The 12373-nt window shown below is 39.7% G+C and overlaps 1 long non-coding RNA gene and 1 other non-coding gene across 2 annotated transcripts in view; both read left to right on the top strand.

Moving 5' to 3' along the window:
* The window catches only part of LOC138743931 (uncharacterized), a 271123-nt gene that overhangs the window by 245488 nt on the left and 13262 nt on the right, over positions 1–12373 (top strand). The window lies entirely within an intron of this gene.
* On the top strand, positions 11078–11242 carry LOC138745109 (U1 spliceosomal RNA). The gene has a single exon (XR_011346037.1). It is a non-coding gene; the product is annotated as a U1 spliceosomal RNA (small nuclear RNA).

The following is a 12373-nucleotide window of genomic DNA, read 5'->3' as shown; positions in this document are numbered from 1 at the left end:
TGGGTACAAGATCAACGCAAATAAAAGTGAAGTGATGCCAATGAATAGTTACACAGATTTTAGAAAAGAATCACCATTTTAATGGCAAACACAAGCAATCCAATACCTAGGTATTAGATTAGATAATAATTTAGGCCATCGATACAAATTAAATTATCAGCCATTAATGAAGAAATTGCAAAATGACTTAGAACATTGGAAAGATTTACCACTAATACTGATAGGAAGGGTAAATTGCATTAAAATGAATATCTTCCTAAGGATACAATACCTATTTCAATCATTACCAATTCCCTTAACAGAAAAATTCTTCAATGAACTAAAGAGAATAATAAGGAAATTCTTATGGAAAGTGGGGGAAACCGAGGATAGCGCAAGATAAATTAACAGAATGGTACAAACAAGGTGGTTTGCAGCTACCAAACTTTAAAATTATTATCGAACAGCACAATTAAGATATCTATCAGATTTTTATCAAACAAGGGTAAAACCAGATTGGACCAAGATAGAACTAGATAAAAGAGGGGAGAAGGTACCAGAACATATACTTTATAAGTGGGATGAAAAACTGGTGCAATATAGAAGTTCACCAATACTGCACCATTTACTCAACATTTGGAAGAAGATTCACGTAGAAAGAAAAAAACAAGTTACCAACTACCAAAATTATTATTGATGTAAAATCAACTAATCCCTTTCACAATAGATAACCTTTCCTTTAGAGAATGGAAGAGAAAAGGAATTTAAAGAATAGAAAATTGTTTTTTGGGAAAAAATTTATTATCATTTGAACAAATGAAGTACAGATATGGAATAACTCATGGTACAATGTTTGCATACCACCAACTGAAAACCTACTTAAAGGACAAATTGGGAATCAGACTGTGATTACCAGAAGGAAGCAGCTTTGAATATGTGATTACAGACACAATGATAATTAAAAGATTTTTAAAAAACATGTACTTCAAGCTGCCAGAGAAAGTAAATGAAGAAATAAGCTATAAACCCAAACAAAAGTGGGAAAAAGATCTAAACATAAAGATAAAAAATGAAATATGGGAAAAGTTATGCTCCAGAACTATGAGAAATACAATAAGCACGAGGTTACGCATGATACAATATAATTGGTTGCACAGGCTATATATCATGCCCCAAAAGTTAAATAAATGGGATCCAACATTATCAGATAGATGTTTTTGCTGTAAGAAGGAAGCGGGAACAACAGTACATGCAATTTGGGCATGTGAGAAAGTGAAAAAAAATTTGGGAAGATCTAAATCAGGTATTAAATAAAATCACAAAAAGTAGCATACAAAAAAATCCAGAGATCTTTCTTTTAAGTAATATAAGAAGTAAAGAATTAAGCCTGAAACTGGATGAAGTGCAAAAAAAAAATTACTATGATAGCTTTAGCTGTTGCAAAATAATGTATAATGTCAACCTGGAAATCAGAAGAGAGCCTGAGAGTACAGCAATGGTACATAGAAATGAATAAATGTATTCCATTGGAAAAAATAACATATAATTTAAAAAATAAAGTCACATTAGTCAAACAAATTTGGGAACCGTACATGGAACACAACAGAGAGGGCCTACCGTGGTCCTCCACCCCCTAAAATGACAGAAGGAGAAGAAGACGAAATGAACTGACCCAGAGTGTAAAAGTAGATGACACAATTTTCTTGTTTATTTTCATTGTGCGATGACATTGCTTAATGGGTTTATTGTATTGTATATGTTGAACATTTAATCGGTTTGGAGGGGGTGGGAGGGAGGAAAAAAGGGGAGAAAATGACACTGTGTATATTCAAGAAGGAAATGTTTGTGTGTATTAATATGGTTCATAGTGTGAAATATTAAAAAAAAATAAAGGATCTGTCAAAGTGGGCACGAACATTACAGTCTTCTCCAAAGTCCAGACATTCATCGACTGCATTCATGTCTTATAAGAGAACCAGTTGACTGACTCCAGCCTGAGGCGGTCAGTTGCAGCTCTGGAAGATCAATTTGATTCCTTTGGTACATTACCCCTGTCCTCTCACATCACTTTCAATAGCAACATTCATTTCTAGCTGGAAGACCCTTTTCATAGAAATAGTTTTCCCTTAGATGTGGTCTGCAATGACCACACCTGCAGAATTAGGTTGTGATTTGCAACAGGAACAGTGGCAGTTTCAGCACAGTATTTTGCAGGGAAACTTAACTGTACCATTCTGTGAATCTCGCTGCTCATGTGACTTTGATAAATTGCGTGTGTGATTTTCCTCCTCTCTTTACATCAAATGCAAAAGTGCATGGAACAACTTCTAGCCCCTGCATATACCAATTGAATACTGACACCAGTGATTTTCAAACATTTTCTTTCCACTCACATACCACCTTAAGTAATCCACATGCACAGGTGCTCTGCGATTAGTAAGGGATTGCTTAAAGTGGTATGTGAATGGAAAGGAAATGTTTGAAAACCACTGTTTTAATCGTACCTAATTGACTCGTTATGTGCACGGTTTCATAACTCCAAAGGGCCAATGACAAGTTTTTGCAAGCAAAATAACAATTGGGCCTCGAGCAGTGGTTCTCAACCTTCCCTTCCCACTCACATACCACCTTAAACAATCCCTTACGAATTACAGAGAATTTATGGCCTAGGGATTACTTAAGGTGGAATGTGAGTGGAAATAAAAAGTTTGAAAGCCAATACTTTAAACCAATTGATTAGGAAAGCCAAGACTCCTTAATTAGAATCAGCAGACCTCTTACATTCTGATTTAAAAAAAACTTCAAAAGTTACAATCTAATTATTTGCATCTCAAACTGAGAGCAATGAGCTAAAGGTGCCGAGAGGAAGCAAGTGGCAGCTGACGAATAAAAGGTCCACTGTGGAGAAGTGAGATTGGGAGAAGAAAGGATACGGATCAGGATTTAAGGGAATGGGGGATAGCACCTTTCCTGGACCCAAAATATTAATGTCATCGTGAAGAAAACACATCAGCACCTCTTCTTCCTCAGGAGTGTGGGGAGGTGGTATTTGAAATTGGCAAACTTCTCCAGATGCTTAGAGGAAAGTGTGCTGACCAGCCACGTCATGGCCTGGTATGGAAGGACTTCAACCTCAGAGCAGAAAGCCCTGCAAAAGGTTGTGGATGCAACCCAGTACATCACAGGCAAAACTCTCCCCAACATTGAGAAAGCCCACATGAAACGCTGCTCTCAGAGAACAGAGCCAATCACACCACCCAGCACATGCTCTGTTCTCACTGCTGCCAGGTGGATTCGATAGGGGGAGCAATCAGGAGAGAGGGAAAATGGGAGAGTTGTCATCAGTGTGGGTGTTGGTTTTCAGAAGGGGCCATGAAGAATATTCGTGCACATTCAGATTCACATTCAGATATGTGATATTTAAAAATAAAACTCTCCTTGCCAGAGAGCTCCAGCAGTAATATTCTTTATCATCCATCAGGTAGCATTACTGCACCTTCACACATCTGATCTGGCATTTTTGGGCTGTTTTTAAGTATATCCACAATGTTTTCTTTCATCGGTAAAACACAAAAGTCTGCAGATTCCATGATTTAAGTAAAAGCAAACTGCTGGAGAAACTCAGCAGGTCAGACAAAGTACTTTATAGAGCAAATATAAAGAGATATAACCAAAGTTTCAGGCTTGGGCTCTTTGTGGTCAACCACTGTTTACATATAATTGTCTGGTCAAGCTCACGCATTGGCTGACTATACCTGTGCCCCTCCCACAGGCTCCTGTTTAAAGGTGACTGTTCCACAGCCCCCCCCCCTCAGTGCAGGACAGTCAAGCAGCAGGGATGTGCCTTTGTTCTTCAGTGAGTAAATGCCTATTGGTTTCTCAACAGTCTTTGGAGTAATTGATGACGCATTACTCTTTTTCATTGATATTTTCATTCTGATTATCGTAATAATTTCAACTTTGAGATTGCTAGGTCAAGTTTTGTCTGCTGCGTTCTCTTTCAAATTATTCATAATAATAGATTGTTGCTGAGAGTTTATTGAATATTTGTCATTATTCAAGGATTGCTTTCCAAAGACTTTCTATATATTGATGAATATTAATATTAATAATGCTGAATTTTCTCAAGAATACAGTTGTAAAGAGAGTGTTTTGTGAACCATTGATTGATATCATTTCTTTTACATTTGGTGTGATTGATAATTCTTGTCAAATGAACTTACATATGAAGCTGGTGTAACTTTGAAAAGACCGACCCAGATGTGGGTATGACCAGAGGAATCTGTGGCAAGCTGGTTTTCTCATAAATGCTAAAACCCCTGGGATCTGCCACCAATGGGGATTAGTAGATGCTGGATGAGCGTACAGGTAGATCCCGACTTGGGACTTGCATTGTGAGTTGAAATTATCGTAAGTCATTGTCTACCTGTATAGGTAATAATCCGCCCCAATCCTGCCGGGAGACTGACGTCCCTGCTCCTGCCGGAAGTCCGAGGTCAGATGCGGCCTGTGGCTTCAGAAGCTTAGCTGTAGGCGTGGGGTTTTGAGTTAGTATGTGCTGGTGTCCGGGGTATTGGGGGGTTGGTACACATGGGTTACCAGGGCGCCTGGAGTTCAGATGCGCAGGCAGCCGTGGCATAGGGAGTTTTTAATGAGTGGGCAACATGGACATTGCAAGTTTGGATAAACATCAGAAATCAAAATTGAAAGTATGGATTCTGACCTTAGTAACTTCCAACTATTGTAAGTCGGGATCTATCTGTACAGCATTTTCTGGTTGCTTGAGATTTTATGTTGCATAACTGGTGAACTAACAGAAAGGCATGCCAATTTTAAACCTGTATTTTTTACTTATTTATTTTACTTTTTTTTGCCAGTTGCTTGAATTCCGGATAACAGGGATTTCACCGTTACTTCTGGAGAATTTCTCAAAATAACCACAACTTTCTTCAAAATTGGCCTGAGGTTCCATTTTCATATTAAGACATTGACATTTAATGATGAGAGTGGAACCATTGATAAATGTCAGAGTTTTTGAATTCTATCCATAACTAATCCAGTGCTAGCGAGAAGAAAGATTTTGGTCATTTCAGGGTTCAAGATGGTAAATTGTGTTCTTGCTGCGTGATTGACTGGTGACACCCATCTCCATTAAGATAAAAAGCCCATTGTTTCTTGCAGATCATTAATTGAACAGTGGTTAATATTGATTAGAGGCTTAAATGGACATACATTTTAACAGCTTTGAAGAGACTGGATACTCCGCAATTAAAACTCCTTTTCTAACATCTGTAAGATGTTTATCACTCAATATTTGTCTTGGAAGTCCAACTGAAAAAAAAAACTTCCAAGATGAAACTTCATGTATCGGTGTCCCTACCATGAGCTCATTTTAGCTGCAGTACATATTGCCTATGATGTAAACTTCAGCTAACTTACCTCAATGCCACATAAAGACCACCACTAAGAGCTGGAGGAGTAAAATCACAGGAATGGCATCAACCCCACATACTCCGTAAATCATGAACTTTCTAAGCTATGTAAATAAATGTGGCCGAGTGAAAATCCTGCTGACCTCTCCCAACCTTCAGCATGTGAACACCATTGCCAGAGACCTGCAGGGATCCTTCAGGAAGTCCACCATCAGCTTCCCGAGATGATGATGAGGGATAGGAATTGACTGAATTTTAATTTGTTCAACCATTCCGAATCTTTGTTGTTGCTGGATTGGAAGGAATCCATGAACAATGCTCAAAATGAGAACAATCCAAATATAATTTAAAATTTAATTTATATTTTTCCACAGCATCCCAAGAGGCTATTTGGGGCATGGAGTCTCTGCCACTTCTCAGAACCATCACCTCACTTCGGTTTCCCAGGTTACTTCCTTGTAACTCATTCTTCATTACCTGCCCATCAATGACTTCTCTTGATTGGCCTGCCACCCAGTCACACAAGGGGCACTTTAGAGCGGCCAATTAACCTACCAAACAGCACATATTCGGGCTAGTAGAATAGAGGAAAGTAGAAAACCCAGGCGGTCACAGGGAGAATATGCCAATTCCACACATGCAGTGCCCAAAATCAGGAATGAATCTGCGTCTGGAGCTGTGCAGAAGTGTCAGCAAACTGCTGGACACAAGATGCCGGAATCTGGAGCAAAAAGAAAATTGTTGGCAGAACTCGGTGGGTTCAGCACCATTTTTTTTTTGAAGGGTCCAAACCTGAGACGTTAATGCTTTTTCTCTCACTGACACTGCTCGAATCACTGAATTCTTGCTGGACAATGTGTGGACTCACCGAATTCAACTGGCACTCCCAATCCAGCCCTCACCTCGAAGGCGAAGACTTGTAAGGGGCCACAACAGCTACAAGTGAACAACTCTCGATTTTAATTGCTCTACTAATTGTGGCTGGGCTTTCACTTCAAGGTTCCTTTACTTTCAGTTGTCCTTTGTTTGTCCAGTAACGGCATGCAAGGAGGTGCCACTTGTCCAGCACCACTATAAGATTTCTGATTTATTGTCAGAGTACATACATGACATCATATACAACCCAGAAATTCCTTTTTCCTGAGGACGTGGCAGAATTACCGCTCATTGCTGGTGCGAACCTTGTGGCACCTATACCTCTTTCCTGATGGTGGCAGCAAGAACCGAGAGTTTGGAATGCCTTGTCTCTGAACATATTCAATGCTGACATGGTAGAATTTCAATCAGGATCAAGGGTTACGGAGAGCAGGAAAGTGGATGAGAAGTTATATCACCCTAATGTATTTGAATGGTGGAGCAGGGTCAAGAGGATAAATATACCAGCCTTGTTTGAATTTCTAGTTATCTGTTGACTTGGAATGGTGATGGTTGAGGAGAGAATTACTGTAAGATAATGTTTTATTTACTTCATAGAATATGCTTTGAAATATTCTAATGCCCATTCAATTGACACTCTGCATTCCTGAATGTGAACTATAACATAAGCAAAGTTATGGCATAAGTCAGAAAGATGGGAAGGGAATTGGAAAACCATTCAGAGCTCACAGGTGGGAGAGTTCCAAGATGGGTAGTCAATTCATCATCATCTGTCCACCACCATTCACATCCAGTCAGTTCCTCCATTATCTCCATTCAGAACATGTGGAAAATTAACTCAAAATATTTTAAACTAAGTTCTGTGAAAAGACAGAAGGCTGAAGTGAAACCTTATAAAGATTACAATTCTTCCATCAGTTGATTTGCCTCATTTGGTAAGAACAATTATTGGAAAGTCAAGCCTTTAGAAGTCACCAATATGTTTGATGGATTGAAAGTATGTCTTTCATCAGAGAGCTGAGAATGAAAAAGGTGATTTCCATCTTCAGGAAGAATATTGACGAGCGTGAGATCATGCACTTCTAGATTCAAGGAGCGTTTCTTTCCCACTAATTACACTCCTGAATAGATCTCATACCAATAAAATAATGTTGCCTTTGCTCTGGTTGATGCCTCACTATAACTCTGCATCTGGTGCTATGTTCTTATTGCTGTATTGTGTATGGGGACTGCACACAAAACAAACTTCCTAAAAATTGATTCAATTGGAAGGAACAAAAATTGATGTGAGGGAAAAACAGATAATTTGACAAGAAGCTTGTGTCGAGTTGGAAGCAAATTGAACAGGTGTAAAGATGAACAGAGGAGAGTTTTCTGGTAGAAATAGGGAATTTGTTTCACAAGATTGCTTTGGAGCTATTTACTATTTGTAAACAAATTATTGCTTTCTTGTAATGTGTTTATCCAAGGTTTTTTCTTAATTCAGCAAATATTTCACAGAAATAAACATTTTTTTTATTACCTTGTGTGAAAATGTCAAGAAAGATGGGACTTATGCCATAACTTTGCTTATTTTATAGTCTACATTCAGTGTGTCAAGAACAAATTTAACATTGACTGATTTTTTTTCGCTGAGGAACAATTCCTCAAGATTGACTAGTACGAGGGCAACTTCCCTTTCCCTCTGCACGCCCTGTCAATGTGCTGGGATTTTCATGCTTGGCCAAATTCCGAAGCAGGTTTTTGTCAGCACCTTTGTGCTAGGACTGGGTAAAGTAATCATCCACATTGCCTCTTAAGAACATGTGGAGTAATCATGAGCGCTGGGATTTCTGGGGTAATTACTCTGCTTTTACAATTGCTATCAATAACCTTGCCAATAAAGTTTTCTTGATTCAGCAAACAGCACCAAAATGCATTGATTATTTCTGATTATATTTGAAAAGCTAATAGTCTCCGCCATCTTGAATCATTGCATTCCAACTTGTGAATGTGTTCCTTCAGTGCTGAGAAATAAAGAATTCCAGGATTTTGATCCATCAGGAATGATAATATGCTTTCATATCAGGAATCAGAATTTAGCATAATTCAAAACTCATGAAAAAGGGCATTTGGCCGATCATATTGAATTCATTTGAATTGTTCATTGCCATGTATACCAGGATACCGTATATCCATGCTATCCATGGAAGTAACTTGTGCACAGTACAATGGGTGATGCAAAACTAAAAAGTAAAAGTACAGGTAATACTGTTATCATAAAACAAGTATTAAAGAGAGAAGAACAGTTAAACAGTGCAAGGTTTCATCTTTTACTAACAAAGTTAATTTCAGATCAAGGGAAGAAACGGGAGGCTCGATGGGAGGGGGGGAGAGATTCTGACTGAGGTGGGATGGGATAGATTTTTCAATATATTTACCACTTTCATGAGGTAGCAGGAGGTGCAGATGGAGGTGATGGAGGAGAGGCTAGCTTTTATGATGATGTGGCCTGCATCCACAATCCTCGAGAGCAATACTTTTCAAACTTTTCTTTCCACCCATACACCACCTTAAGTAATCCCTATGCCTTAGGTGCTCAGTGATTAGTAAGGGATTAGTTAAGGTGGTATGTGAGTGGAAAGAAAAAGTTTGAAAACCACTGTTTTAATTGACTCGTTAATTGACAAGTGCATGGTTTCATAACTCCAAAGGAAATGGGCCAATGGGCATTTTTCTCAAGCAAAATATTTCAGTACCAATTGGGTCTAGAGCAGTGATTCTCAACCTTAAGTTGAAAATGGTGCAGAATAGATTCACCAGGATATTACTGGGATATGAGGGCTTGATTCTACAGGAGAGTTTAGATCGATGGGTCTTTATTCCCTGGAACATAGGATACTGAAATTGTGAGAGGAAACATTAAGAGAAATCCTTCACACAGAGAGTGGTAGGAGTGTGGAACAAGCTGCTAGCTGAAATGGTAAATGCGGGCTCAATTTTAATATATAAGAATGATTTGGACAGGTACATGAATGGAAGGGGTTATGAATGGACATGAACTGGGTTCTGGTGAGGAGAGCAAGACATTATAATAGTTCGGCATAGACTAGAAGGGCCAAAGGGCTTATTTTCTGTGTAATGTTCCATGGTTTTAATCTCCAGGGCCCTTCAAAGATTCATTGCCCTTTGCTTGAAGGTATTTCTTCTTACATCAGTTCTGAATCAGAGGTAATTCATTCATTAGAAAATATTTGTAAAATGCAAGTGTTTCAGTTACACTGGAATAACTTAACATTTCACTACAGTTTCTCTAATATATCACACTCTTTTTCTTTAACCTGAGAGTCTGTATTGTCCTCTTTTATAATGACAAATGCAAAGGACAATTGATCTGATGAAATCCACAGTGGTGTCTTCTTTAACTACCTGATTTAAATCATCCAATGCTCATATGAACATCTGTTGTTCACATCTTGAGAGCAAGTTCGCTTCATTAACATTGGGCTGTTGGACTCTCTTGGCAACTGCTTTAAAATGCAGGAGACTGCAGATGTTGGGATCTGAAGCAAAGCACACACAATCTGCTGGAAGAACTCACTGGGCCAGTGGGAGAAAAAAACAACAGTCAATGTTTTGTTGAGGATGGGGCAATATAATTGAGAACCCAGTGTAAAGAGCTCAGGATGGTATGAAGGGTGGGTCAGGGTCCTCCCATGGGACAGGTGAACCAACTAGAGGTGAAACATGATGGTCGGAGACAGTAGGTTGGTGGATGCAAGATAAAGGTTGAGAGAGAAAAGAAAAGCAAAGGGTTCAGGTGGAGGAACATGAGTGATACAGGGTGGACTGGGTGATTGGTATACAAAGCATGACTGTCCTGGAATCTTTTTTAAAAAAAGTGTGTCAAAAGAGACTAGATGGAACCGAGGGTAGGCAGCAGTGAGAGAATGGAACAATCCAGTGGGGCTGCAGGGGGATGGAATTAAAGAGGGGGAGGAGGGTGGAAAAGAGGACAAAGAATGGGGAGGAGAAGTACAGAAGAAGAGTGATGGGACATTACCTGAAATAGGAAAATTCTTTGTTGATACAATTGGGCTGTTTACTATCCAGGTGGAATCTGAGGCCCCAATTACAGAGTTCCTCAGGCCCCTTCAGAGTTCCTCAGGCCCCAATTACAGAGTTCCTCAGGCCCCAATTACAGAGTTCCCCAGACCCCAATTACAGAGTTCCTCAGACTCCAATTATAGAGTTCCTCAGGCCCCAATTACAGAGTTCCTCAGTCCTCAATTACAGAGTTCCTCAGGCCCCAATTACAGAGTTCCTCAGGCTCCAATTATAGAGTTCCTCAGGCCCCAATTACAGAGTTCCTCAGGCCCCAATTACAGAGTTCCTCAGGCCCCAATTACAGAGTTCCTCAGGCCCCAATTACAGAGTTCCTCAAGCTCCAATTACAGAGTTCCTCAGGCCCCAATTACAGAGTTCCTCAGACCCCAATTACAGAGTTCCTCAGGCCCCAATTACAGAGTTCCTCAGGCCCCAATTACAGAGTTCCTCAGGCCCCAATTACAGAGTTCCTCAGGCCCCAATTACAGAGTTCCTCAGGCCCCTTCAGAGTTCCTCAGGCCCCAATTACAGAATTCCTCAGGCCCCAATTACAGAGTTCCTCAGGCCCCTTCAGTGTTCCTCAGGCCCCAATTACAGAGTTCCTCAGGCCCCTTCAGCAATAGCAGCCCAAATATCCACATTTTCTATCTCTCTGTCTGTCCGCCTATCTTTCTATTTGTTTGTCTATTTATTTATTTGTTTCTGCACTTACCTGGCAGGGGAGAATCGGTGGTCAGGATGGTCGATCTCCCAGGACGAGGCTATCCCATGGCACCTCGGGCGTGCCGACACCTGTGATGTTCCCAAGTGTGGGATAGTTGGCTGCAAAATTTGTGGCATTGGCGCTCTCTTTTTTTGGGGTGGCGTGGTTAGCATAGCAGTTCGCGCAACACTGATGCATTGTTGGTGATCAGAACATGGATTCAAATCCCGCTCTGTCTTTAAGGAGTTTTTAAGTTCTCCCCATGTCTGTATGGGCTTTCTCTAGGGGCTCCACTTACCTCCCACTGTTCAAAACGTACTGGGGGTCGTAGGTCAATTGGATGGAATTGGGCGGCACGGGCTCATGGGCCGAAATAGCCTGCTACCATGCTGAATGTCTAAATATAATAAGTAGAAATTCAGCCTGGCCTTCAAGAATATCAAGATTGCATGTGATGCCATGTAGGAACAATGGCAATAAATCTGAACTTTGAACTTTGAATTCTCAGGGCTTCAACTTTCTAACAATTAATACCTTCTGTCCATAGACGGCGGGGAGATTGCCGCTCTTCTGATTTACTTTCCTGTTGAATGGATGTCTAAAATTGAGAAATCGTGGACTCTCCCAGCATGGGAACCATTAACAGTGACAACTTCATTTGTCGAACACAATGAGTGCATTGAATGTTATTACATGCGTAGCCTTGAAGTAGCAAATCCAAACCTAACCAAATAAGGAGAAAGTTCTTTTTTTAATACTAGTTATTATTTCATAATCACAGTGACACGAGTATATATTTAGTTATCAAATTAAAAATAGATTTTTTAAAATTCATTTTGTTCAACTTAATTTAACGTGGTTATTGAACACCACCACAGGTTGCTTTGTTTTTATTTCTTTGAACTTCTGATCTTCAAAGAGTAGTTAAATTTTCATTCTGTCAAAAGTGCCGATAAGTACAGCTTAATATCTAGGACTGGCTGATCATTTTATTGTTAGTTCAGTGACAATATAGAGCAATGTCAGGCCAACATGTATTCATCATTGATTTACTCCCTTCTAAGTTTCCTAATTTATGAACCAGGACTATTGAATTATAATTTTGTTTTAGAATTCCCACAATAGTTCATGTTTTGATCCAGAGGAAGAAGATTTGAGTCGACGAGAGCAAACCCATATCCCTCATATCCCATATCAAGCCCATAAGCCTCAACGAGAGCAAGCCCATATCCCTCATTTCCTGTAGTCCTGACAACGTATTCCTTCTGCTCCTAACTTCTTCCACTGATCATATTCA

This window comes from Narcine bancroftii, chromosome 10 (genome assembly GCF_036971445.1).
Source record: "Narcine bancroftii isolate sNarBan1 chromosome 10, sNarBan1.hap1, whole genome shotgun sequence".
Classification (NCBI taxonomy): Eukaryota; Metazoa; Chordata; class Chondrichthyes; order Torpediniformes; family Narcinidae; genus Narcine; species Narcine bancroftii.
Note: the sequence above shows the minus strand (reverse complement) of the source record. Positions and strands in the feature narration are given on the sequence as shown.